General features: G+C 46.8%; 1 pseudogene; it reads left to right on the top strand.

Annotated features, from left to right (window-relative positions):
- The window catches only part of LOC134507102 (NACHT, LRR and PYD domains-containing protein 12-like), a 47401-nt pseudogene that overhangs the window by 6084 nt on the left and 13917 nt on the right, over positions 1-27400 (top strand).

Below are 27400 nucleotides of genomic sequence, written 5' to 3'. Positions count from 1 at the left end.
GTCTGAATTTCACTAATTCCAGTCCATCTTCAGTTGCAGATGATGATGCTCACCAGTTGCCAGATTCATCAGGTAAGGCAGGAATCATTCAAAGGATCACTGAATTATGCTTAAAGCTGATTCAACATGACCAGGTCCTCCCCTCCCCACTCCCCAATTATGCAAGAAGCTGTCATAAGTATTATTCCTGATGGGGAAAGCTCCAGGGTGGTTTTTGCAGTGCTGACCATAAAAAGGAAGGAAGGAAGGAAGGAAGGAAGGAAGGAAGGAAGGAAGGAAGGAAGGAAGGAAGGAAGGAAGGAAGGAAGGAAGGAAGGAAGGTCCTAACCTTCAAACATTTCAAAAGATTTTGTAATCTCATATCTGTTGGTTAACTCATGAAATTGGAGGACAACTTTCAGCCCTCAATTTAAGTTTTTTAACTATTGTATTATAATTGCAAATCAGATTCTGAACTTAGAAAAAAAAATCCTAAAATATTATAATTTGTACCAACAGAGCAGTAGAAAAAGAAACCAACAATAAACAGAAGAAATCTATGTAGTCATCTCTTAGTTTTACACAGAAGCTTCGATAAAAGATGGCCATATTACGTTATAATTGTCCATTCATCGTCTCCGTTTGTATACAACTTGTTCAGAACATGCAAGTGACCCGACGTCTTCAGTCCTTTGGCTAATTGGGGCCATAAATGTATCTTTCCAGTCTTGAACAAGTCTCCTAGAGATAAGAATGGCACAGAGAATCCATTTCTGTTGTCCAGCCATCAGTTTCCACGTAATAGGTAATAGTTCAAAAAAATATAGCCATCCCCAAAAGTTAAGTCCCATCTCAGGTCAACTAGATACACATAATAACCTCTTCACAAAATATAATAATTTTAGGACATTGCAAAAATGTATGTTTAAAGGACACATTATTACATCTTCAAAAAGGGAATGACTGGTTCCTTTTCTGTACAAATCTAATGGGGACCTATAAATCCAAAATATTACTTTATGTTGAATAAATTATAATCTAAGATGTATATTAAAAATTTTGATACAAATGTTAAACCAATCTTCTGTTGTCAGGTTAGATTAGATCTCCACTTATTTATTCCATTCAGTTTTTACAATGTACATATCATACTGATTTATTGGAAATGAATATTTATGAGAACTAATTGTGGGATTTTAAGTTCCATAAGATTAAATGATCTCTTCTAATCATTTATGTGTCTCTGAAGCTGAAATACTGCAGGTCCAAATTAAGATGTCAATAGATGTTATAGCTGTAAATATTGCCAGTGGAATGCTAAAATAAAAATATATTATTGTTTAACAAAGGTCTTATCTATCACACTTCTAATATGGTTCATCCTTCTTTTAGCTTACAAAAGCCATACTAAAAAAAAATTTCAAAGAATGGAAGATCCTAATTCTATTCCTGGTGAATACGTGCCCCTAAACCAGAGATATTCAAAACTAATCATCCTAGATTATCACCGGTCTGAAGAGGAGAGAGAAGATGAAATTATGGCAACCGGAAGGAAACATGCTGAAATGATCAGCAAGAGAGCTGAGTCTTCAACCAGCATGGAAACATTATTTAACCCGGATAAACATGGACTAGCTCCACAAGTTGTTGTGTTGCAAGGAGCTGCAGGCATTGGAAAAACCACAATGGCAAAAAAAATCATGTTTGATTGGGCTTCTCAACGATTTTACCAGGACAAATTTAATTACGTTTTCTATATTTACTGCCAAGAGATGAACCTCCGTGCAGACTCAGAGAAGAGTAGCATTGTAGAAATAATTTCGAAACAATGGCCCAAGTGTCACACAGTGAAAAATGTCATTCGAAACATACTGAAGAATGAGGAGAAGCTTCTGTTCATAATTGATGGGTTTGATGAATTAAGGTATTCCTTTGATCAGCCTCAAGAGTACTTTTGCACTGATCCCTGGAAGGAGGAGCCAGTGAGAATTCTTTTGGGCAGTTTATTTCAAAAAAAGCTTCTTCCCGAATCCTATCTTATAATCACAACAAGACCAACTGCTTTGGAGAAACTCCATCGATGTTTAGAGCACCCACATTATATTGAGATCTTGGGGTTTTCTACAAAGGAAAGGGAAGAATATTTCTACAATTTTTTTGAAAATAAAGACCAAGCAGCTCAAGTTTTCAGATTGGTTAAGCAAAATGATACGCTTTTCACCATGTGTGTCATTCCCCTTGTGAGCTGGATCGTCTGCACAGTGATGAAACAAGAGATGGGGAGAGGCAAGGATCTCCAGAAGACCCCGTACACCCTCACTGCAATCTATATGCTGTATCTCTCCAGCCTGTTCAAGTTTCACCATAAAGAATCCAACCAGGATGTCCAAATAAATGTGAAAGGCTTGTGCTCTTTGGCTGCAGAAGGAACCTGGAAACGGGAAATCCTGTTTATGGAAGAAGAAGTCAAGAAGCACAGCTTAGATCAGGAAGACTCCCTCCCCCTCTTTCTGAATCAGAACATCTTCAAAAGAGGCATTGATTGTATTCAAACCTACAGCTTCATTCACTTAAGCTTCCAGGAGTTTTTTGCTGCTTTGTTTTATGTTCTAGAGGAAGGAGAGGAGCAGCATTCTGAAAATCTGAATAGAAATTTGGAGACCCTATTAGAAAGACATACATCTTCTAGACTGGATTTTGCAGTAGGATTTCGCTTCCTCTTTGGTTTTTTAAATGAGGAAAAAAGAATGATGGAGTTGAAAAAAGAATTTGGATGGAAAATTTCTCCTAAGAATAAAGAGTTTTTATTAGACTGGATGAAAAATAACATTAAAAAGGGAATAATTGCTTCCCGTTTGCAAAAAGCAATGTTTACTTACTTATATGAGACACAGGATGCCAATTTTCTAAAAACTGCATTGTGTGACATGACTGCAATAAATTATCACTGCAAATCAGACCTGGAAGTGATGATCCTGGCGTACTGTCTACAACACTGCCAGAATTTGGAGGATATCTTTGTTAAAGGCCTCCGATTTCCATATGAGGAAGAGAGAGAATTCTTTCCACAAGGAAATGAGTAAGTATTTTTGAAAGTCTGTTGAACATTTAAGTCAGTTTATGATCCTGCCACCACTATTCTCTAACCTGCTGTCTTAAATAAAATAATGGGCCAGAAAAAATGCCACTTAGGGGTATGAGTAAATGTCTTTGGGCAACTAAGTTAAGGAGGGGTCTGAAATCCTTAGCAGGTAGGACAAGATATGGCCCGGGTTGGGTGGGTGTGGGAGGACTATTAACTAAAAATGAGCACTTGTCCACTGATGAGGCCAACACCAGTCAATCCCCCTGGACTTAAACAACCTGATAGCCATGTCACCAGGAAGTCCTCAGCTCAACTCAGGAACAGAGAGGCAACTGCTGTTGAGATCTAACACAAATCTGTACCTCTCTGCTCCCATGTAGTGGGTATTAGTAACTCTCAGGCAACCAGAAACTACATTTATCCAGCATCTACCAATCCCCATGGGTGCTGGTTAACTGAGAGTATACTGTATCTAGTTTGGACTAACAAAAGGATAAACATGCCACTTTCTCACAAGAGGAATCCTTCCAAAAGTTTAATAGCTCCTCCCTCAACTCCCAGCCACTCAGAAGCAAACCATTAAACGGCGGGTCCTGTGGTTTACTCATGAGGAGCGTCTGTGCGGGGTCAAGTGGGCTACCTAAAGATCGCCCCTTTTTCCAGGGCGATATCGGCAGCTCTGATCCTGCATTCAGCTGTTGTCTCTGTCGTAACACCATCCCATTACAAAGAAGGGGCATCTAGCTCGCCATGGCTCTCTACTGGGAGTACTCATTACTTGTCTTGTAACTTGAATCCTCAGAGCTGTTTGTAACCGTCCAGCATTGAAGCAGCAGAGAATCCATGAGCCCATCTGAATGTCAAGCATAAGATCTGAAGCCTCTGATACTGTCACTGCCAATAGAAGAAATTGACAAGTGAAAGCACTCTTGTCAACTTCACAGTGTTAAAAAAAAGACAGGTCCGCCATCTACCTATTCCATCAGTGACCTTTTTAAAGTTACGATTATTAATGTCCAGGCGTTCCAGTGATTTTGTACAATAACCCTCCCCTCCAGAAAAGGCCATGGGAGGCCGTAACCAGTGACCAGCGGGAAGAAGGCATTCCTGCCACAGTTCCCAATAGCCAATAGGAGCAGAGATCTTTGCCTAAAATACAATGAAGCTCAGCCAGCGATCTAAACAGTCCCGCCTGCTTGTAATGATAGGCAATAATTATCCTTGGAATATGAATGGCTATGGTCATGTGTGAGTGTGGTATGTACGGGTGCATGGGTGTATAACGTTTGCCAATTGTTTACCACTTCTGCGTTGTGGCACTTAGTAAAGGTAAAGGTTTCCCTTGACGTAAAGTCCAGTCGTGTCCAACCCTAGGGGGCGGTGCTCTCTGCTTATTTCCTTTTCTCTGTATCTAGGATGCCATGCCAAATCTTAATTCCTTCAAGCCATGCTCTATAAATGTTTCATTTACAAAACCGTCTTTTTCTACTACTATTTTCCTATACTACAACATGAGGACATTCATTTGTGGTTACTTTACAAATGGATAGTGTCATGAGCAATGTTGGTGAGCAGGAGGGGACCCCTGTCCAGGGAGGGAAACGCACGCGTGGTAGTGAGGAGTTGAGCTGTCATTCAAAGAGACACAGAACAGACCCGCCTTGACTTTTGGGGTTTATCTGTCTGGGTTTTCTCACGCTTCTTCAGTTTGTTAGGATTTTCTCTCTAATGTAGCAGTAATAAAACACTAGAGACCTATTCCTCGTCTCAGCGTGGTTCCTGACTGTTAGGACAGACAGAATGCCAATTGTATTTGAAAAGTAGAGGAATTGGAAACATTGAAGTCAACGTCTGAGAGCAAAAATGTCTTTCCCTTTAGGGAATGGCATCTGGATGAAAGAGGTATGGAAGACTTCTTTAAAGTACTGACAGAGCTGAGAACGTTAAGAAGCCTGAGGTAAGAAACTGCTTGCATTTTATCACAAATGTTATTGATACAAAAAACAATACATGGTATTGGAAGCTTGTATAATACCTTAGATATTATCGCTCTAGCAGTCTCTCGTCAGCTTCTCAATTGCTCATGTTATGAAACACTGAGAAGAAACGTGGCTGGCACCACCAATTCAGGGGGTTGAGAACAGAGGAGGCTTTGCTGGGGGTTCCTGAAGCCTGGGATGAACTGGATGATGATTGAGACACTGAGAGAGAAGGAAGCAAGCTTTGAAAACTATAAGGCTGCACTATGATCATTGGACTTCCTGGGTGACGGGCAGGGTGTATCGTTGGAGGGCCTCCTCTGGAGAGAGAGAGCAGAGAGACAGGGCCCCCCACCTGTTGTTGTGGCTGGATAAGATAATGGAACAAGATAAGAAAACGGAATAAGAAAAGATAATGGAAGGATAAGAAAGAGGTGACTTTGGCACGTTGTATGGGTTGAATTGGTAGGTGGATCAATTGAAGTGCTGAGGTAGCCTTTCAGGCCTGACCCTCTCTAATTCTCTTCAGGATAAAAGCAGGGAGGGGGAGGCACATTCAGAGTTGCCAGAGTCTATTACTGTCAGGAACCAGGCCAAGAACCAGGCCAAGAGCCAGCATCTCCAACTCTACTTCTTTATTCTCATCCTATAGGCAGAATCTTGCCAGACTAAAGCTACTCAACTAACTGAAGGGGAAATAATCCAGAAGGGCTCTAGGGTGGAGCTATCTTGAAACTTTTAACCTTCCCAGTAACAGTGTCTGGGCTGCGAAGGCTCTTATCTGTCTGGAATGCGTTCCCTCCCTGGGAACCAGTGGCAGTGCTGGAATCCACCACATCACCCCCTCCTTCAGGAACACATTCCATCACATCACCCCCTCTTCAAAGTCAGTCTCTCCCTCTGAGTTCTCAGGGGAAATGGGCAGTGGGGGTAGAGATGAAAGCAAAGATGTGGAGCTCCCCTCCATGTCTGACAACTCCTCCATGCCAGGTGGCTCTTCCTGCAAAACAGCTTGGGAGCTGGAGGCCCAAAGTCAATGGCCAAGGTTCTTTGGCCTCTATGACTTCTCATCCCTGGGCCCCTTCTGGGGAAATGACTTGCACACTCACGAACTTGTCGGCTTGCTTGGATGATTGAAGAACTTTGTGGATTTGGTGAGGCCTCGGCTTGTTAGGGAAATGCTGATGGAACTGGAGCACCAACCTGGGTGCGTGCACATCTCTTGCATTCTCCCATGATCGCTTAGCCTCTGAGTAAGCTTTCCGATGGATTAAATACTGAATCCCCCTCCTCCTTTGCTTCAAGTCCAAAATTGCCTCTATCTCGTACTCTTCTTCCCCATTGACTATGACTGGTGGGGGAGGTGGCTCAAAGGATCACAGATTGCTTGGAGGTGCTTCTTTGAGTAGCAAGAAGTGATAAAAGACGGGGTGCACTTTCATGGAAACTTGCAACTGTAAATGATAGGTTACTGGGTTTATTTTATTTTATTTTATTTTATTTTTTTAAATTTTTATCCCGTCTATTATTTTTATAAATAACTCAAGGCGGCGAACATACCTAATACTCCTTCCTCATTTTTCCCCACAGCAACAACCCTGTGAGGTGAGTTGGGCTGAGACACAGTGGCTGGCCCAAGGTCACCCAGCCAGCTTTCATGCCTCAGACAGGACTAGAACTCTCAGTCTCCTGGTTTCTAGCCCAGCACCTTAACCACTAGACCAGACTGGCTCTTTTTACCTGCTTCACTACAGTGAACGGGCCCATGAACTTAGAATTCAGCTTTTTTGATGGCCTGTTTGAAGTTAAGAACCTAGTAGAGAGCCATACTTTGTCCCCCTCTGATATTGCTGTCCCCTCCTGTCTATGAGCATCTGCCACTCTTTTATAAGCTACTTTCGCCTTTTGCAGTTGTTCCCTTAAAAGCTTCTGAGCTGCTTGCTGCTCTCAGAGAAAATCTGCAGCACTAGGCACAGCTCCTTGCTGTGTGAATGTAGGTAAAACTCTTGGGTTGACCCCGTACATTGCTTGAAATGGTGACATGGCAATTGATGAAGGAACAGAATTGTTGTATGCAAACTCTGCTAAGTGTAGTAAAGCTGGCTAGTTATCCTGGCTGTATGTGCTGTAGCATCTTAGATATTGTTGCGATACCTGGTTAGTCTTCTCTGCCTCTCCATTTGCAGAAGGGTGGTACGCAGAGGAGAGGTGAATCTGCACTTTTAGCAACTGGAAAAGTTCTTCCAAAACCTGGAAGTAAATTGACTGCCTCTGTCACGTATTATGTCATGGCCCTGATCCCTTGCCAATAATCAGCACTTCTGACCCAGACTGGTTAGGAATAGATAGAAGGATTTTATTGAGCAGTGATCCAAAGCAACTTAAAGATGCGAATGATCACTGTTTCTAATTTGTCAAAAAAGCCTAAATACATTCGTTTCCCCCTCCTCCCCAAAAGGTCCTTTCATCTGGTGGTGCCTCTCGTCTCGCACCTCTCCTGTTCGACTTCACTCCCTAGCGTGCCGTTGGTCCAAGGTGCTGAATTGTCATCGGCTCCTCTCCGTCTGCATGTCTGCTGGTTGTTGCTGTTGATGGGTTAACCATCATTCTCCACTGACGCCATATCAGAATAGCACCTGGCCAGGGGCTATTCATGACTTTCTGCCTTCTCAAAGAGCAGCCCCCACTTTATTTTGGTTTTGCCAGAAACTTTCTGTGGAATTCTTCTACTAGCCAAGGTGCTTGAACATCTTGGCTAAACACCCACTCACTATGTGATTTGGGAAGATGGCTCCATTGTACTAGGAACTGCAGTTTCCCCCTATGGTGTCTGGAGTCTAACATTTCCTGTACTTCAAAGTGACTTTCCCCATCTGTAATGATTGGCACCGGCACCTTCTGTTCCGGGTGCCAGCAGTCTGATTCCTTGAGTGGCTTTAAGAGGCTGCAATGAAAAATGGGGTGGATTTTCTCAAGGTTTTTTGGTAATTGTAGCTGCACGGCCACATCGTTGATTACTTTGGTGATTTGGAAGGGCCCTATGAATTTTGGTCCTAGCTTTTTGGAGGGTTGTGAAGACTTTAAAAATTTTGTGGATAAATACACTTTGTTCCCCACCTTCAGTTTCCATTCAGGAGCTATCTTGCAGTCAGCATGTTTTTTGTATGTTTCTTTTGCATGTTCTAGCACTCTTTGTATTCTTGGCCACCCTTCAACTATGTGATTTACCCATTCTTTTAATGGAACTACTGTGGGATCAGGTGTAGGTAATTCTGGGAGCGCTACAAAATCCTGGCCATTTACTGTCTTGAACAGGGTAAATCCTGTACTTCGATGTACTGCATTGTTAAAAGCTACTTCAGCAAAAGGGAGCAGGTCCACCCAGTTGTCCTGCTGGTGATTTACGTAGCACCTAAAGTATGGTTCTAGTACTTGGTTCGATCGTTCACGACTGCCATATGTGGCTGCATGACTCAGACCCTGCTCCATCCCAATCATTTGTAAGAATGCTGTCCAAAATTTGGAGATGAACTGGACCCTGCGATCTGTGATCACACATTCAGGAGTGCTGTGGAGCTTATAGACATGTATGAATAATCTGGCTAGCTGCCATGCTGTTGGGATGCTGGCACAGGGTACAAAGTGAGCCGGCTTAGAAAATAGGTCAGTTACCACCCGGATCACTGTTTTTTTGCGGCTTTCTGGTAAATCTACAATAGAATCCATGGAAATCTGCTTCCAGTGTTGTGAGGAGTTAGCCACTTCTTCTGGTAGCTCCCTTGGTTTTCCCCCCACCTGCTTGGCCATGTGGCATGTCAGACAACTGGCCATGTAGCTTTCCACATCCTTGCATAGCGTTGGCCATCAGAACTGCCTCCTCACTAGGTACATGGTTTTTAAGAACCCAAAGTGGCCAGCCGATTTCGCTCCGTGACACCTTTCTAAAATTTTCTTCATCATGTGGTCCGGGATGTACAGCCTGTCCCCCTGCCACCACAGTCCTTGCTTTTCCACTAAGTTGTCTTTGTTGGGTTGTAGCCAAGTGTTGGCTCTCTGCACCTTGCTGAGTTCCCCCCGCATGCCCTCTGCTGCGTCTAGGTTAGGGCTCTTCTGGCCCTGAGTTACCACTGCTCCCCCCCTCTGCTTGGTGGGGATGATTGAGTCTATCACCTCCTCCCTCTGGCTATTGGGAGACATGACAATGCATTTGCCAGGAAGTTTTTCCCCCTGGTAAGTATTTTAGGGTAAAATGGAAATGGCTGAAAAATTGAGCCCACCTAACCTGTTTAGGGTTCAGTTTTCTCAGAGTTTGCAATGCTCCCAGATTTTTGTGATCAGTCCACACCTCAAATGGCTGTTGTGCCCCTTCTAAAAGGTGCCTCCAATTTTCTAATGCCCAATAAACGGCATAAGCTTTCTTTTCCCAGACGTGCTATTTGCGCTCCATTTCATTAAATGTCCAGGAGAAATAGGTGCAGGGTCTAAGTTTCCCCTCTGGGTCCCACTGCAATAATATCCCCCCTATTGCTACTTCTGATGTGTCCACCTGTATGATCAGGGGTTCATTAGGTTCTGCATACTTTAATACCGGCTCTGAAGTGAATAGAGACTTAAGCCATTTGAAAGCCTCTTGGCACCCCGCTCTTCATTTTATGGGAGCACTTGGTTTCCTTGCTTTCCATGTCTCCCCCTTTCCTTTGGACTCAAGTAAGTTGGTGAGAGGCAGTGCTATTTGGGCAACGTGGTGGATGAACTGCGGTAAAAATTAGCAAACCTCAAGGAATTTTGGAGCTGCCTCCTCTTCTTGGGTGGCTCCCATGCTACCACGTCCCGTGCCTTCCCTGGATCCATTTCAATCCCTCTGGCTGAGATCCAGTATCCTAAATAGTCTAAGTGTTCCCTGTGAAATTCACATTTTGATAACTTAGCATACAGTTGGTTTTGTGACAGCCTTTTCAGTACCTCCCTTACCAAACTCACATATTCTTCCATTGTCTCTGTGAATATTAAAATGTCATCGAGGTACACAAGTACTCGCTTGTATAATAAATCATGTAAAATCTCATTAATTGCATGAAAACTCCAGGCCCACCCCTTAACCTGAAAGGCATTACCAAAAATTCAAAGCAGCCCAGTTGGCAGTTAAATGCTGTCTTCCATTTATCCCAGTCCCGGATGCACACTCTGAAGTATGCTTCCCTTAAATCCAGCTTGGTAAATATCCTTCCTTTCGATAGTTGTGCCAACATGTCTTTTACTAATGGCAATGGGTATATACTTGCCATGGAAATTGCGTTTAACCCTCTATAGTCTGTGCACATTCTCAGGGAGCCATCCTTTTGGCTCTGAAGAGTACTGGTGCTCTGTACTTTCAGTGATTTGGGCCAGTATGTCAGCCTCCCCGCTAGTTTCCTGAATTTGAGCAAGTATTCAGAGCCCGATCCATTCTCCTGCTTAAGGTGCTGCAGGTTCACTTGAGCTCTTACTTTGATCAGAGGGTCCTCAAAACTCTCCCTTAGAGCACTCATGAATTCGTCAAAGTTCCTCAGTTCTAGGACTCCTGAATCATGGAGCCCCACCAGCCATTCAGCGGACTCCCCCTCCAAGCAAGTCAATACACAGTTTATCTTTGACTCCTCGGAGGAAAAGGACCCCCATACTCCCTCATAAGCCCCCTGACATGGGTCAGGAAACAGGTTAGCATTTTCAGGTCACCAGCGAATTTTGCCTTCAGTTCCTTGGGACCAAGGGGCCCATTGAATCCTCATGCAGGGTTCCCTGTCCCTGCCAAGCCCCCCAGGGCAGGGGGGTTAGTGGCTGCACCTTCTGTTGCCTGCTGCCCCCCGTCCCAGGACCTCCGAGGTCCCCCACTGCCACCTGTCTTTGCTCCACCCGGTGCCCATGAATCTGCTGCCCATAATACTTCTCAAGCATTCCCTGCATGTGGTCCATGCCCTCTTCCATCTGACCGAGCCTCCGTTCCACCTCTTGGTCCATTCCCAGCCCCCTGAGTTCAGGGCTCCCATCCAAAGCAAAAATTCCCATGAGTGATCCCCCTTCGGGGTCTCTCCCGACATTTCAGGATCCCCTTGGATTATACTCTGCCATCATTTGCAGTCCTGGTGTGCTTTCTCCAGCAATGGGGGGAGCCATCCACTCTGGTTGTCCTCCCCTCCATTTCTCCTTTGCCACTGTAGTGTGATTCAGTGAGGTCTGGCCATCTACACCACTACCCTCCCTGTCTGGGTTTTGGGGTTTGCCTTCAGGATCCAGTTCTCCCATCTGTGGGCTGTCCTCATAGAGCTGGCTACTCTCGGGTAAGCCTGTCATCGATGATTCAGATCTTTCTGTCATGGCCCTGATGCCTTGCCAGTAATCAGCACCTCTGACCCAGACTGGTTAGGAATAGATAGAAAGATTTTATTGAGCAGTGATCCAAAGCAACTTAAAGATCCAAATGATCAGCATTTCTAATTGTCAGCCTAAATAAATTTGTTTCCTCCTCCTCCCCAAAAGCTCCTTTCATCTGGTGGCACCTCTCCTGTTCGACTTCACTCCCTGGCATGCTGTTGGTCCAAGGTGCTGAATTGTCATTGGCTCCTCTCTGTCTGCACATCCACTGATTGCTGCTGTTTATCGGTTGTTTAACTGTCATTCTCCACTGACGCCATGTCAGAATAGCACCTGGCCAGGAGCTATTCATGACATATTTTGTGATTAACCATCCCTCTGTAACAAAACACATGATCCAAGAAAAGCTGAGCCGTGATTTGGACGGTTGGAAGTCCCTTGCATGGAATAAAATGTGCCATCTTGGTGAAAAGATCCACTATAACAGGTACTGATGTATATCCTTGCACTGGGGGCTGATCAGTTATGAAGTCCATGGAGACTGTGTCCCAAGGCTGGGGTGGTATGTGTAAAGGCTGTAACAGCCTTGCCAGCTTTCCTGGAACTGCTTCTGCTTTAGTGTGCCAGCAGTTGTGGCATGAAGCAGCATAACCCTTTATGTCCACAGCCATTTTTGGCCACCAGTAGTCTCTTAGAGTCCTGTGAAATGTTTTAAAAACTCCCCCATGCCCAGTCATGTCATTATCATGGCAAAATTGCAGCACGTCTTCCCTTAATGCAAGGGGAACATACAGATGACCATTATGCCAGAGTTGTCCCTCCTCCAATGAAAGAGGTGAAACCATACCTTGCTGGGTCCCCTGGAGGTCATCCATCTGGTCCTTTTCATATGTCATGATTGCCAGTGCGATGTTTGCGACATCGCAATGGCTCGCATAACAAAGCACAGAGGCTTGCCAATGACTGGAGAGGGATGGGCGATAAAACCGGACAAAGAAAATAATGAGTTTAGGAGATCTACAAGCTCTCATCGCCTGGTAATTGGCCATTAACACCATTATCAAGGAGAGGATCAGGGCGAAGATAGGAAGGGCGTGTCCGGACACTTTCGAGGACTTCCGAAGTCTAATCGCCATTACACCGCAGAAAGATAGACGGGGCAATGCCCAAGGCGAATGGGGCTGGACGACCTCTCACCTATCAAGCATTGATGGCCCGTCACCCCGTGGAACTCGTGGGGCACACCCGGGGAGTGTGGGGGTGGAGTGGTGTTTGGCGCAAGGCTATTTAATTCAACTTTTGGCGTGCTTCCCTCTCAGCTTTCTACTGGTGTGCACTCTATTCTAAATAAAAGCCAGAACTTAAACCTGCTTTAGAGTCTGAGTCTTTTATTTAGTTTTAGGCATTCTTCACATAAAGCTGAGAATCTTCAAGAATGAACCTCGCCAACCTCTACCGAAATTTTTTTTTCTTGTGAGAGAAGCAGCTGGCGATGACTGAATCGGGGACGATCTTGGAGTCGGTGCTTCAGAGCGGAGGCGCGAAGGACTCAACGCGAGGGGGGGAGGCAACCAGACCGCTTCTGGAACCGGCACTCCCAAGATGGGACACGAGCCCCCTCCCTACCCACAGCACACCTCAGTTGGGAGCCTGGAGCCCCAGCACGGAGTGGAGGGTCCCAATGGAAGAGGGAGGCATGAGTCAACAACACTTCAGGTGGGACGTTGTTGCGGACCCCCGGCCGGGGACATCCCACACCTCCTGGAGACGCCAATACCCCCAGACGCCCGAGAGGGAAGTCGCAGGAGCACCGATCGGGCCACAACCAGCAGCACCAAGGATGGACGGTCCCGTCACACCGGACACGATCAGGGCTCTGGAATCCAAGGTGCAGTCATTAGAGTACCTGCTGCAATCCCTGGCAAATGTGGTGAGTGAACTCACGAAGAATGCTGCTGCACAGGGCATAGGGAGGGGTCTCGGCATTCCACCCACCCTATCGCCAACCACCCGGCATGTGTGGTTGCCGGCGGCACGGAGCGGGCTGTGCCGGAGTCGTTTGCAAGGTGGGGGGAGGCTGTTCCCGAGCGCGGCTCTGGGTGACAGCGGTCAAACCCAATTGAGACTCAGAGAGCATAGTCCCCACGACATCGGAAGGGGCCAGACGCGGGACTCACTCACAGGGCCTCATGGTTTTATTCCAGTGGGGGTCACCCCTACTCACACACAAGTTGGGGTTGCTCCAGTTAGTGGGATCGCTAAAGACTTTCCAGTCAAATTTGATGGCGACCCCACGAACCTCTCTTTCTTCTTAACAAACGCGACAAACTACATCCAACTATACGGACATTGTTTCGCATCGGAAGTGGCTAAGATCTCGGCTATTGCCACTAAACTGAAGGGCATAGCCACGGACTGGTACGTCCAAATGTCAGAGTCCAGAGCCCCAGCCCTAGCTACCTTCCACACCTTCCTGACCGCCTTGAAGCGGTACTTCGAAGACCCCGTGGCAAAGGAGGGGGCTAAAGGCGCACTGAAAGAACTTAATCAGGGGCAGAAATCGGTCGTGGATTACACCCTAGAATTTAAGGTCTTAGCAGGGAAGATCCCTGAATGGTTGGAGGCCACCCTGATTGACATGTTTAACGATGGCCTCAATCGAGAGGTGTTGCAATGGGCGCTGTACAGAGATGATCCAGACTCACTACATGACTGGATCTGTCTTGCCAGGAAGGCTGAACACGCCCAGTGCACCTTCATGCTGGCAGCTAAGAGGGACAGGCTTCCTCCCAGTGGGAAAGGGCCAGTGCCACAGTCGGGCCCAACATGGGACGCCGAAAGACAACATCGCTTTGTCCGTGGGCAATGCATCAAGTGCGGTAAGGCTGGTCACCATGCGGTGGAATGCCACAAGGCTAGGACGGCGGATCACCCATCTAGACCGACGCAGAAGGCTCCACAGAAACCACCCAACCCCCCCCCCCCCGACGGCTGACAGCGGCACTAGCGATCCATGACGAAGAAGTGGACATCTACCTCATGGAGGACGGGTTGGCCGCCCTGAAGCATCCTGCGGAAAAGGCCTTCCACCTGTCCTAAACAGCGCCGCTGGACAGGTGGCAGAGAATGGGTGCGATAACACCAGGGTGAGTGCGGACTGTCCCATCCTGACCGTAACAATTGAACTGAGCTACTGCTCCAAGACCATCGAAGTCGAGGCTTAGGTGGACTCCGGGTGTTCCAGATGCCTGATCCACACCAACCTAGTCGATGTGCTAAAGTTACCCTGTTTCCCAGTCCCGAAGCCGCTGCTCTTCCAGCAACTTGATGGTTCCACAGCGGGGGGCGGGGTGGCCACTCAGGGTACAGAGAACATTACTCTAAAAATGGGCACACACAGGGAAACCATAGAATTTGTGGTTACCCCGGTGGGTCAGCCTATAGTGGTTCTGAGAATCCCCTGGCTAACTCGCCACAATCCCTACATTAACTAGAGGACCTGTACGATAATGTTTGAGGATGGGTTCTACCAAGCACCTGCCAAGGGGAAATCCCCCACTTTGACGGTAGGGAGGGCGGAGATTGTCGACCCTCAAGTTCACGCTTCCCCCATAGAGGGGCTGCCGGAACAATACGCGGACTTCGCGGACGTCTTCGGGGAGGAGGAGGCGGACCAGTTACCCCTCAATCACAAGACGGACTGTGCCATTGAACTGCTCCCTCATGTCCCATTGCCAAAGCCAAAGATTTACCCGATGACCCAAAAGGAGTTGGCATTGCAGGACTTCCTCGATATAAACCTCGCATGGGGCTTCATCGAACTGGCAGACTCGCCAGTTGGAGCGCCCATTCTGTTCTGCGAAAAGAAGGACGGTACCCTAAGACTGTGTACAGACTATCACGGGTTAAGTTCAGCTTCCTTGTCAAACAAGTACCCCCTCCCCCTCGTGAAAGACATGTTGGCACACTTGTCAACTGGAAAGGTATTTTCCAAACTTGACCTCCAAGAGGTGTATTACCGCATCCGGGAGGGGGACGAATGGAAAACAGCTTTTAACTGTCCCTTGGGCTCCTTCCAGTATAAGGTACTGCCGTTTGGTCTTGCAGGGGCCCCGGGGGGTTTCATGCAACTAATTAATGAGGTTCTGCATGACTATTTGTTTAAAGGAGTACTGGTTTATCTGGACAATGTCCTGATATACTCCAAAACTGAGAACACGAAAGATTGGTAAGACAGGTTCTCACCAAGCTCCGGCACGCTAAACTTTATGCTAAGCTTTCCAAGTGCGAATTCCATAAGTCGCGCCTGGATTACTTAGGCTACAGGATTTCAGATAAGGGCATCAAAATGGATCCTGCTAAGGTTCAGGCTGTTTTGAGCTGGGAGCGCCCACGCACCTGGTGCCAGCTCCAAAGTTTCCTGGGATTTGCAAATTTCTACAGATCCTTCGCAAAAGGGTTTGCAGAAATTGCCCTGCCCTTGACCGATTTGTTGTGGACCAAAGGCGTTGGGGAAACGCACAAGGTAAAAAAAACCAGGGGCCGTGCTCAATTGGACTCCTGCCTGTCAGGCTGCTTTCGACCGGCTGAAAGCTCTGTTTACAGCGGAGCCAATTCTAGCCCATCCCAACCCTGGACGGCCTTTTGTCGTGCAGGCTGATGCCTCGGATTTTTCAATTGGGGCTATCCTATTGCAAAAGGACACTGCCGGACTCTTGAAACCCTGTGCCTGCCTATCCCGGAAATTTTCCGAGATGGAAAGGCGCTGGCATGTCTGGGAAAAAGAGGCATTTGCAGTAAAAGCGGCACTGGAAGCTTGGTGTCACCTTTAGAAGGGGCAAGTTTTTGAGGTCTGGACAGACCACCGCAACCTCAAGGCGCTCTGCATGCCCAGGTGCCTCAGCCCTAAGCAGATTCGCTGGGCTCAATTTTTAAGCCGTTTTAACTTTCAGCTGAAGTTTATCCCAGGGAAAAAGAACTTTTTGGCAGATGCACTTTCCCGACTGCAACAGGACGCGGAGCCTGTCTCCGATGTCGTGGGGACTATGCTCTCTGAGTCTCAATTGGGTTTGACCGCTGTCACCCAGAGCCGCGCTCGGGAACAGCCTCCCCCCACCTTGCAAACGACTCCGGCACAGCCCGCTCCGTGCCGCCGGCAACCACACATGCCGGGTGGGTTGCATGCAGATTTTGCACTCGCATTAAAATCTGATCCCTGGCTCCTTGCTAACCCTGACAAGGTCTCCACGGAACAAGACCTCGCCTGGGTGGAGGGTTGTTTATACGTCCCTGACTTGCAACGGTCAACTATCCTCACCCGGTCTCATGACAGCACGCAGGCTGGTCATTTCGGGTTCCTCAAATCCCTCCACCTGACCTGACGCCAATTTTGGTGGCCCTCACTGAGGAAGGATGTCAAAACGTATGTGGCATCCTGCCCTGTTTGCGCAATGTCTAAGCGACCATCCGGTAAACCCCAGGGGCTGCTGCAGCCCGTGGCTAACCCTTCACGCCCTTGGGACGAAATCTCTATGGATTTCATCGTGGATTTACCCCCCAGTCAAAAGAAAACAGTCATTTTGGTAGTCAAAGACTACTTTTCCAAGCAAGCTCATTTTGTCCCCTGTTCCTCTATCCCGTTGGCGCAACAGCTGGCGAAGCTCTTTTAGGTGCACGTGTACCGCCTTCACGGCTGCCCCACTCTCTTGGTGACCGATAGGGGCACACAATTTACCTCACGGTTTTGGCGGGCTTTTTTGAAATTAATTGGCACCGAGCAAGCATTGTCAACCTCCTGGCATCCCCAGACAGACAGATCTACTGAGATCCTCAATGCCGCCCTTGAACAATTCCTCCGCTCCTACATCAACTACCACCAGGACGACTGGGTGGATTTGCTCCCCTTCGCGGAGGTTGCATACAACAATGCTGTGCATCAAAGCACGGGACAAACCCCCTTCGGGGTGGTGTCAGGTCAGGATTTCATCCCCATTCCCGAGCTCCCACAGCCCCTGTCTCCAGTAGTGGTGGCCTTTGAGTGGGGTTCTAAACTCGCAGACTCCTGGCCCATCATTAAGGACGCTCTCAATGAGGCACAGACCGCATACAAACTTCAGGCTGACAGGCACAGACGCCAACAGATGCCTTTTCGAGTAGGGGACATGGTTTATCTCTCCACTAAATTTATTAAGTCACCCCAGCCTTCCAGGAAACTGGCCCCCAAATTTATTGGCCCCTTTCAGGTTACACAAATTGTGAACCCAGTCACAGTGCGTTTGGATCTACCTCATAATTTGAAGCGGCTGCACCCTGTGTTCCACTTCAGCTTACTCAAGCTGGCCGGTGACCCCTCCTGGTGGCATCCATGCACTCCCCCACCCACCCACCCGTCATGATCGACGGACAGCAGCACTTCGAAGTCAAGGAGGTTCTCGACTCCCGCAAGCTTCGTAGCTCCCTCCAATACTTAGTGTGCTGGAAACACTTTCCGCACCCTGAATGGGTCGCTGCCCACAACATTCAGGCCCCCGAGCTAATCCGCAACTTCCATGTGGCATATCCCTCCAAGCCCTCAGCTTGATTTTCTTTAGGGGGGCGGTATGTCATGATCGCCAGTGCGTTGTTTGTGACATCGCAATGGCTCGCATGACAAAGCATGGAGGCTTGCCAATGACTGGAGAGAGATGGGTGATAAAACTGGACAAAGAAAGTAATGAGTTTAGGAGATCTACAAGCTCTCATCGCCTGGTAATTGGCCATTAACACCATTATCAAGGAGAGGATCAGGGCGAAGATCGGAAGGGCGCGTCTGGACGCTTTCGAGGAATTCCAAAGTCTAATCGCCCGGTAATGAACCATTACACTGCAGAAAGATAGACGGGGCAATGCCCAAGGTGAATGGGGCTGGACGACCTCTCACCCATCAAGCATTGATGGCCCGTCACCCCGTGGAACTCGTGGGGCACACCCGGGGAGTGTGGGGGTGGAGTGCTGTTTGGCGCGAGGCTATTTAATTCAACTTTTGGCGCACTTCCCTCACTCTCAGCTTTCTACTGGTGTGCACTCTATTCTAAATAAAAGCCAGAACTTAAACCTGCTTTAGAGTCTGAGTCTTTTATTTAGTTTTAGGCATTCCTCACATCATATGAGTCTTGCAGTCGCTGAGCTTTGATTCATGTAAAGAGATCCCCAGCTTGCCCTCCAGTTTCTAACCACTCTCGCTGGCCCTCTTTGCAGTGCTGCCTGAAGTTGCAAGGCTGCAACATTGATGTCTGTGGGCTTGGCTGATGGGCTGAGATGTACTCTGGTTTATGGAATAGGGTGTCTGGTCGATGGTTCTTTTTACTCAGGGATGTATGTTATGTAGAAATCAAATAGGGAAAAGAACTGACCCCATCTGACCTGCCGGGAATGAATGACTGAGAGCCAGTTTGGTCTAGTGGTTAAGGTGCTGGGCTAGAAACCAGAGGACTGTGAGTTCTAGTCCTGCCTGAGGCATGAAAGCTGGCTGGGTGACCTTGGGCCAGTAACTCTCTCTCAGCTCAACTCACCTCAGCGTTGTTGTGGGGAAAATAGGAGGAGGAGGGAGTATTAGGTATGTTTGCTGCCTTGAGTTATTTACAAAAAAATCCTTAAGCGGGATATAAACAAACAAAGAAACAAGTATGTTCCAAATTCTTCTGGTCCATGCAAATCTGTATAGGAAATGCTGCTCCTTCCAGCTACTTCCTCCACTCCTGTAAGACTGTCTTGATTGTTAGCAACTCTTTATTAAATATGTCATAGTTTCTTTCTGCGGGTGATAGCATGTGAGAGAAAAAGGCCCACGGGAGTAACTTCCTCCCTCCTGCTTTCCCAGCCTGTAGTAAGAAGGCCCCTATGGCTACATCAGAAGCATCCGTCTGGAGCACAAACTGCCAGGAGGGGACAGGGTGATGGAGGAGGGGCTGAGAGGCAAAGAGCTATTTTAACTCTTGGAATGCTGACTTCTTGTGTTCCGTCCAAGCAAATCTCTTTCCCTTCTGTAAAATTTGCAAGAGAGGTTTTACTCTGTCAGAGAAGTTAGGGATGAACTTTCTGTAAAAGTTGGCAAATCCCAGAAAGCGCTGCACATCCTTCATATTACAGGGAGGGTGCCATGACAAAACTGCCTGGACCATGGTTGGGTCCATCTGAAGCCCCTCTGTGGAGATCCTCTACCCCAAATAGTCCAATTGATTCAGATCGAAAGCACATCTTTCCAACTTGGCAAAGAGCTTATTCTCCCTCAGTCTTTGTAAAACATTCCTGATGCTTTGCATTATATGTGATATTGCATTGTCAGAATAGATTAAGGTATCATCTAGATAAATTACCACATAGTCATTGATTATGTCAGAAAAAAACATGATTCACGAATCTGGAAAATACTGCCCCACAATTAGCCAATCCGAATGGCATTACTGTATATTCAAATTTTCTATACCTGGTATTGAAGGCAGTCAGGTACTCAAGACCCTCCTTCATTTGAATGAGGTTGTAAGCATTTCTGAGATCTAACTTTGTAAAGATGGGGGCCCTCTGCAAGTGTTCCAGCAGATCTGATATGAGAGGCAGTGGGTAATGGTCATGGATAGTGACCTTATTATAATCATGGACTGTGTGCATGGGAGTTCCCTCGCCCATTTTCTATGAGGCCAAGGCTCGTGGGTCTGGTTTCTTTGGAACAAAGAAAGTTGGGGCAGAGGCTGGGGACTTTGATGGCCTGATAAATCCCTTCTTGAGATTTACATCCAAGTACTTCTTCAGAATAGCTAACTCCTTGGCAGACGTAGAATACTGTCACTTGGCTGGGATCTTTACCCCCAGCTTCAGATCAATCAAGCAATTGCACTCTCTATGGGGCAGGAGGACAGCTGCCTCTTCCTCTCCAAAGACATCTGCAAAACCTGCATACTTGGCAGGCAGCTCTACCACCCCACCTTGAGGAGTGTCGAAGGAGCTGAGTAGAATGTGGTTGTTTGCAACTTGTGGTACCAGCAATCTGGGGAAGGAAAAGAGAGTGCCCCGGTTGCCCAATCCATCAAAGGGTTATGGAGCCACAGCCATGCAGTGCCTAGTACTATGGGTACCTGCAATGAAGTGGTGATGTAAAGGGGAAACAGCTCTATGTATTCTCCCATGGTTAGTTTTAATGGAGCTGTGCACTGCACAATTGGTCCTGCTTTCAAGGGTTGGCCATCCCTACTTTCCACTTCTATGGGTCTTGGTAACTGTATGGTAGGTAGGTGCAATTTCTCCACTGTCTCTACATCTATGAAGTTCATGGTAACCCAGAATCAATAAGTTCCTCTAGCTCTATTCTGCACCCCGATTGTAAAGTCACTGTGGCAGGGACAAAGAAAAAGGCTTGTCTGACATCTTCAGAATGAGCTCTTCTCACTTGCTCGATGGCCCCCCTTGTGAGCCCTCGAGATGGAGGCCAGTGGAGTTTCCCTGATTCATAGCTGTGGAAGGAGGTGGGTGCTTCCCTGCAGTTTGCTCTGCTGACTTAGCCCCAGCCGGTGGACTTCTTGCTGGGCATGCTCTCACTATATGCCCTGAGGCTGCACAATAAAAACCAGATGTTGATGTCTCTGCCTCTCTGCCGAAGAGACTGATCTCTTTACAGCAGCAATTTGCATTGGCTTCCCCACCTCTGGTTATAAGACCACAGCAGGGAGAGCTGTGAATCCAGTAGGGAGAGATCTGCAGCCACTTCTGCCTCTAACAGCTCGACACTGCTAAAATTCTTCGAGCCAGGTATCAATCGCTATGCAAAGCTGGTATAGCCCATCCAAGGTGGCTGGGGTTCCTTGCCTCACCAGCTCATCTTGAATATCGCCACTCAGCCCTTCTTTAAGCTGGTCCATCAGGGCCCTCTCATTCCAGTTGACATCTCCAGCTAATAGCTTGAAATCTGCAATAGAAAGTCCTACTCTCCTGTTGCCTTGTTTGAGTCTCCGAATCTCCCAATTGGCTGTGGCTCTCCTGATGGGATTCCTAACGCGGCCTCTGAATCTCCACATGAAGTTCTGGTAGTTGTTCAGAATCGGGTCATTGTTTTCCATCATGGGAATGGCCCACTTCCCTGCCATCCCCTTTAACAGATTTAAACACTACCTTGGAGCAATCTGTTGGGAACTCAGCAGGTCTGCTGTTGATGAACATTCCACACCGAGTAGCGAAAGCCCTTAATTGGTTGGCTTCTCCCCCATATTTCTCCGGTAAGTTGCCATGGGTCTGAAGAAGCACTGGCTGAGCTGCTGGTGCCAGCTGTTGGGCATTCTGCCCGGGCTTCTGCAGCATCTGCATCATCGCTGCCTGCAAGTTATTGATATGTGCATCTACCTGCTGCTGGCGCTACAGTAAGGCTGCTGCCAAATGCTATGGAGCAAGCGGCTGTCCCTGGGGATCCGAAGCCATGTTGCAAAACATTTCTTTGGTCTTCAATGGGGGTCGGAGTCTGGCAAGACTGATGTCAGGAACCAGGCCAAGAACCACACTGAGCCAGTATCTCCAACTCTAGTTCTTTATTGTTCTCACCATATATACAGAATCTTGCCAGACTAAAGTACTCAACTAAGCTAAGGGAACTAACCCAGTAGGGCTCTAGGATGGAGCTACCTTGAACCTCTTAATTTTCCCAGCAACAATGTCTAGGCTGCAACGCCTCTTACCTGTCTGGAATGCGTTCTCTCCCTGGGAACCAGCGGCAGTGACGGAATCCACCACATCACCCCCTCCTTCAGGAACACATTCCATCACAGCTACTGTAATCCTATTAAAAAGTTGGTTTAGTATTTATGACTTTGGTGTTTGAGTCTGGCCTACCTCAAAGGGCTGGCAAGTGCAGATTCGCAAAGGCAGTGAGTGGAAGATGGCATTCCAAGCCAAATATCCATATTTTGAGTATCGAGGCATGCCATTCGGCCTTTGTAATGCTTCTGCCATCTTCCAACTCTTTATGAATGACATCTTCTATGACTTAATAGACTGCATTTTCATTGGAGATCTGTATGATATTTTTTATTTTTCTCTGAAGGATGCCAGGATCATGAAAGCCATGTGAAAGTCATTCTATAGCACCTTCATGAACATCATTTTGTATTAAGCTCAAAAATGTGCTTTCTATTTAAGAGAGGTAGACTTGCTAGGGCACTGAGTATGCAGAGCTGGAATAATAATGCAACCCAACCAGGTCCAAACTGTTCTATTCTGGGATCCACCAAGAAATCAGAAAAACATGCAAAGATTTTTAGGCTTTGCAAATTACTCCTGGAAATTCATTCCTGCCTTTGCATGCATTACAGTGCCTCTTATGACTTGGTACAGGAAAAAAACGCCCAACCTCATTCTCTGGGACTAAAGACACTGCAGAACGGTACCTCACACTCCCAATCTGCAAAGCTGGTCCAAAATGATTCAGTGGTTGACAGTATCAAAAGCCACTGAGAGATCAAGGATGCACCACCCCCATCCCAGGTCTGCCATAGTCATCGACAAGCATGACCAATGCTGTCTCTGTACTGAACCCCAGCTTGAAACCTGACTGACATGGGTCTAAATAATCTATTTCTTCCAGGATCCTCTGGAGTGGAAGCTGACCCAGCTGCTGCACCACTTTTCTTTAAAAGGAGAGGTGGGAGGCTAGATGAATGGTTGGGTCCAGTAATGGCCTCTTAAAGAGAAGGCACATCACAGCCTCTTTCAAGAGAGAAACAGACTCCACCACATGGGCTGAACCACAGGTCACCTCCCAGGTGGCCAAACTCACAGACTCATTTGACTCTCAGGCCATGGGAGTGGAGATGGTAATCAGGCAGAATAACTACTCTCAGAACTAATTTCAGCTACGAGCATAAAAGACCTCCTGGGGTCTGCTGTTAGGGAGGCTTAACTGTCATGAGTAAGGATGGCGAGCAGGGGGCTCCCATCCAGGCTGTAAAGTGCATGCGTAGTACTGAGGAATTAAGCAGCCATTCAAAGAGACACAGATCAGGCCCGCCTTAGCCTTTGGGGTTTATATGTCTGGGTTTTTCCCACGCTTATTCAGTTTGTTAGGATTCTGTTTATGTAGCAGTAATAAACATTAGAGAACTACTCATCTCAGCGTGTCTCACTGTTAGGACATCAACCTTCTGAAATCTGAGAATGGTACTCTTGATGCATGAAGTTCTTGACACATGATAATAGTGATCTACTTTCATCAGCAGGTAGGTCGCATCAGCTCCATTGCAACTATTGTTTCCTTGAAGGAACATTGACACCCAAGCTCTGTGAGTCAAATCCTTCCTCCTAAATTGCAGTTTTGAGTGTGAGGAGGAGGCGGCGGCTCAGGGCTGCACCAGGAGATGAACAATCCTGTGACTGGGTGTTGTGTCCATGGTTTCAAGGCATCTAATTGAAAGAGGCTGACTAAAGCTTTCCGGTGTCAGTGAAGACTTATCAAAATAGTCAAGCAGTTTTCACTGATGACTTTGAGCATCACTAAATGTGTTGCATTCCTTGATGAATAGTTTGCAGTTCCTCCTGACCCTTTTTATCTATGACCAGCATAACAAAGTAGTCTTCTTTTTATTATTTCTTTCCTGAAATCTAGAATTTATTTTCAGAACAACTTCACATAAGCATATCTTAGCATGTTTATATATGTACAGGTAGGTCTTGATTAGTATGGTTAATGAATCCTACATAATGGTTGCATTAATCAAATTCACACTGTTCAAAGTGATATTTCGATGGAAAATATGGTAATTGTTTCCAGCTTGATGGAAACAGGCAATGAAAGGTTTTAAACATAAATGTTCATATGTGTATGAATGAAATATTACAGTAAAGGATAAAAAGAATACACTTATAAATTAAATGTATTGTTAACAAAGTCACAGCATTAATCTTGTACTGTTTTCCTCTGATGGAATCTTCCTTTTCTCCACTTTGCACACACAAAGATTAGCAGCATCTAAAACCACAATCACAACTGTACATGCACTAGCCTCAACTGTGCATGTGCTAACCTCAATTGTATACGTACTACCCTTGCATTAACTGAATTTGGGGTCACGTTAAATGCAACCTGGCATCAATGTACAATTTGCACTAAATTGAATATTGCATTATCCAACATGCACCAACACTTGTAAGCTGCCCAGAGTGCTGTATGATACTGAGGGAGGCGAGAAAGCGCATCAGCCAAAAAGTTCTTTTTCCCCAGAAGGAAATTAAGGGTAAAATTGAAACAGTTAAAAAACTGAGCCCAGCGAATTTATTTTCCATTCAATTTTCGGGGAGTTTGCAAGGCTTGGAGGTTTTTATGGTCAGTCCAAACCTCAAAAGGAGAAGGGGCACCTTCCAAGCGATGCCTCCAGTGTGTAAGAGCAGTTTTGATAGCAAAAGCCTCTTTCTCCCAAATGGGCCAATTACGCTCAGAGTCAGAAAACTTGCGGGAAAGATAAGCACAGGGATGAGGAAAACCTGTGTCATCCTTTTGCAGGAGCACAGCTCCAAGAGCCGAATCAGAAGCATCAGCTTGCACAATGAAAGGCTGAGCTGGGTCAGGGTGAGCGAGAATAGGTTCACGGGTGAAAAGAAGTTTCAAATTGTCAAAAGGTGCCTGACAGGCAGAAGTCCATGTAAGTTTTGCTCCGGGGGAAGAAACTTTGTGGGTTTCCCCCCTCCCCCTGGTTTTTAATAAGTCAGTGAGAGGTAGAGCAATTTGAACAAATTGGGGTATAAAATTTCGATAGTAGTTGGCGAAACTGAGAAAACTTTGAAGTTGGTGGCGGGTTCGTGGGGGTTCTCAACCCATAATGTCCTGGACCATTGCAGGATCCATTTCAACAACTTTCGAGGATATACGGTAGCCCAAATAGTCCAGTTGTGATTTATGGAACTCACATTTAGAAAGTTTAGCATAAAGTTTAGCATTCCTCAGTTTGGACAAAACCTTTTCCACAAGTTTCACATGATCCCTGAGATTGTCAGAATAAATCAAAATGCCGTCCAGGTAATCCAGGACTCCCTTGTACAAATGGTCAGGAAGGACTTCACTGATATACTGCATAAAGATACCAGGAGCCCCTACCAACCCAAAGGGGAGAACTTTATATTGATAGGAACCAAGAGGGCAGTTAAACGCTGTTTTCTATTCATCCCCTTCCCGAATGTGAATTCGGAAATAGGCTTCCCTGAGGTCAAGTTTGGTAAACACTTTCCCTTTGGAGAGGTGCGAAAGCATGTCCTTCATTAGGGGGAGGGGGTATTGATTTGTAATTGACATGGCATTTATTCCTCGGTAGTCTGTACAAAGTCTTATTGAGCCATCTTTTTTCACCCAGAAAAGTACAGGAGCAGCCAAAGGTGAATTGGCAGGCTCAATGAACCCACGCTCTCAGTTTTTGTGAATGAATTCCCTTAGGATGTTTTTTTCAGTCTCTGACATGGCATACATTTTGGGCTTTGGTAGTTTAGCCTTTGGGTCTATTTCAATGGCACAGTCAGTTTTTCTATGCGGAGGCAAGAGATCGCACTCTTTCTCATCGAAGACATCAGTAAAGTCTGCATATTCAGATGGAATGCCAGATTGTGGCAAGACTTCAGGTGAAAGGGAGCGGTTAAGAAGGGTTCCAGCTACCTCCCCCCCCCCCCCCGGTTGGAGTACAGAAAAAAATGTACCAACTGCATTGTTAAACAATAAAGCACCTGAGTCCCAATCAATCTGTGGCTTTCTGCTTTTAAGCTGCGGGAGCCCCAGTATGATGGAGTAGTTGGCAATAGGGGCTACAATGAACTGCAAGGTTTCCTTATGCCCCCCAGCCGCATGGCTAATGTCTTAGTCCTGAATTCCACGGGACCCCCGTGGGCAACAGACCCATCCATTTGTGTGAAAATAATAGGATTTTTTAGTCTCTTGGTTCTTAGACTCAGAGTGTCAAGGAGGGCAGGGTGTATTAAACATTTGGTGCACCCTGAGTCTACCATTGCAGTCAAAATGGCTTTGTGTCTGGTTCGTAAGTTTTTAAACTCTACTTTCACCCTTAAGGTGGGACAATCATCACTCACCAAAGGGTCTTCTTTGTCATCAATGTTGGAAGTGGGTACTCTGCGCCCTGGAGTCGCCACCTGCTCGCAGGCGTGATTTAGAACAGGTGAAACTCGTTTCCCGCCGGCTCCAATACTTCTTGGTCGGAGTCTTCTCCAGAGTCGGGTTGAGGTTCCCATTCGGGGTCTTTTCGATCCAGGGCACTTGCAGCTGCTGCCTTGCGTCTGGTTGGTGGGGCTTTAGTTGATTTAGTTGCTCCTTTTATGGCTTCCGGGCATTCTGCTGCTGTGTGTGTATCCTTCCCACACTTGAAACAGGCGCCTTTCTTTCTGGTCTTGTCTTTCCGATCCTCCCTCTTGTGGAAAGGTCTTTGCTGGGGAAAAGGAAATTGACTTGGCGCTACTGTATTTTTTCCCATTGCTTGAGCCCGAAGCTGCCTGCAGAACTGGTACTGGGTGTTCTCAACCTCACCTGCAAGGCAGATCCAATCTTTCAAACTGGGGGGGTCTCCTCGGCAGAGCACTCATCTAAGGATTTCTGGCTGCAAGCCCCCTTTAAAGTAGTCTATCTAGTGGTTTCAGACCAGTCCATAACTTTTCCAGCAAGGGCTTTGAACTCCATGGCATACTCTGCCATGGTCTGACCCCCTTGCCTAAGCTGTTGGATTCTGGTTTTTGCTCTCATCTTATCCAGTCCTTGAATCGGTCCCTCAGGGCTTTCATGAACTGCCGCAGGTTACCCAGTTCTGGGGCACTCGCATCGTGCAACTGCACAAACCACTCAGCAGCTGGCCCTCTGAGCCTGGCACCCACTTGGCTAACTTTCTCGTACTCCGTGGGGAACGATGAGCCATACTCTCTCATGTATATGGAAACGGTGGTCAGGAAAGATGCCAACTGCCCTGGGTCGCCATCAAACCTGACTTGGATGTCCTTTGGGGCTGTG

Source organism: Candoia aspera, chromosome 1 (assembly GCF_035149785.1).
Source record: "Candoia aspera isolate rCanAsp1 chromosome 1, rCanAsp1.hap2, whole genome shotgun sequence".
NCBI lineage: Eukaryota > Metazoa > Chordata > Lepidosauria > Squamata > Boidae > Candoia > Candoia aspera.
This window is presented reverse-complemented; position numbering and strand designations above follow the sequence as displayed.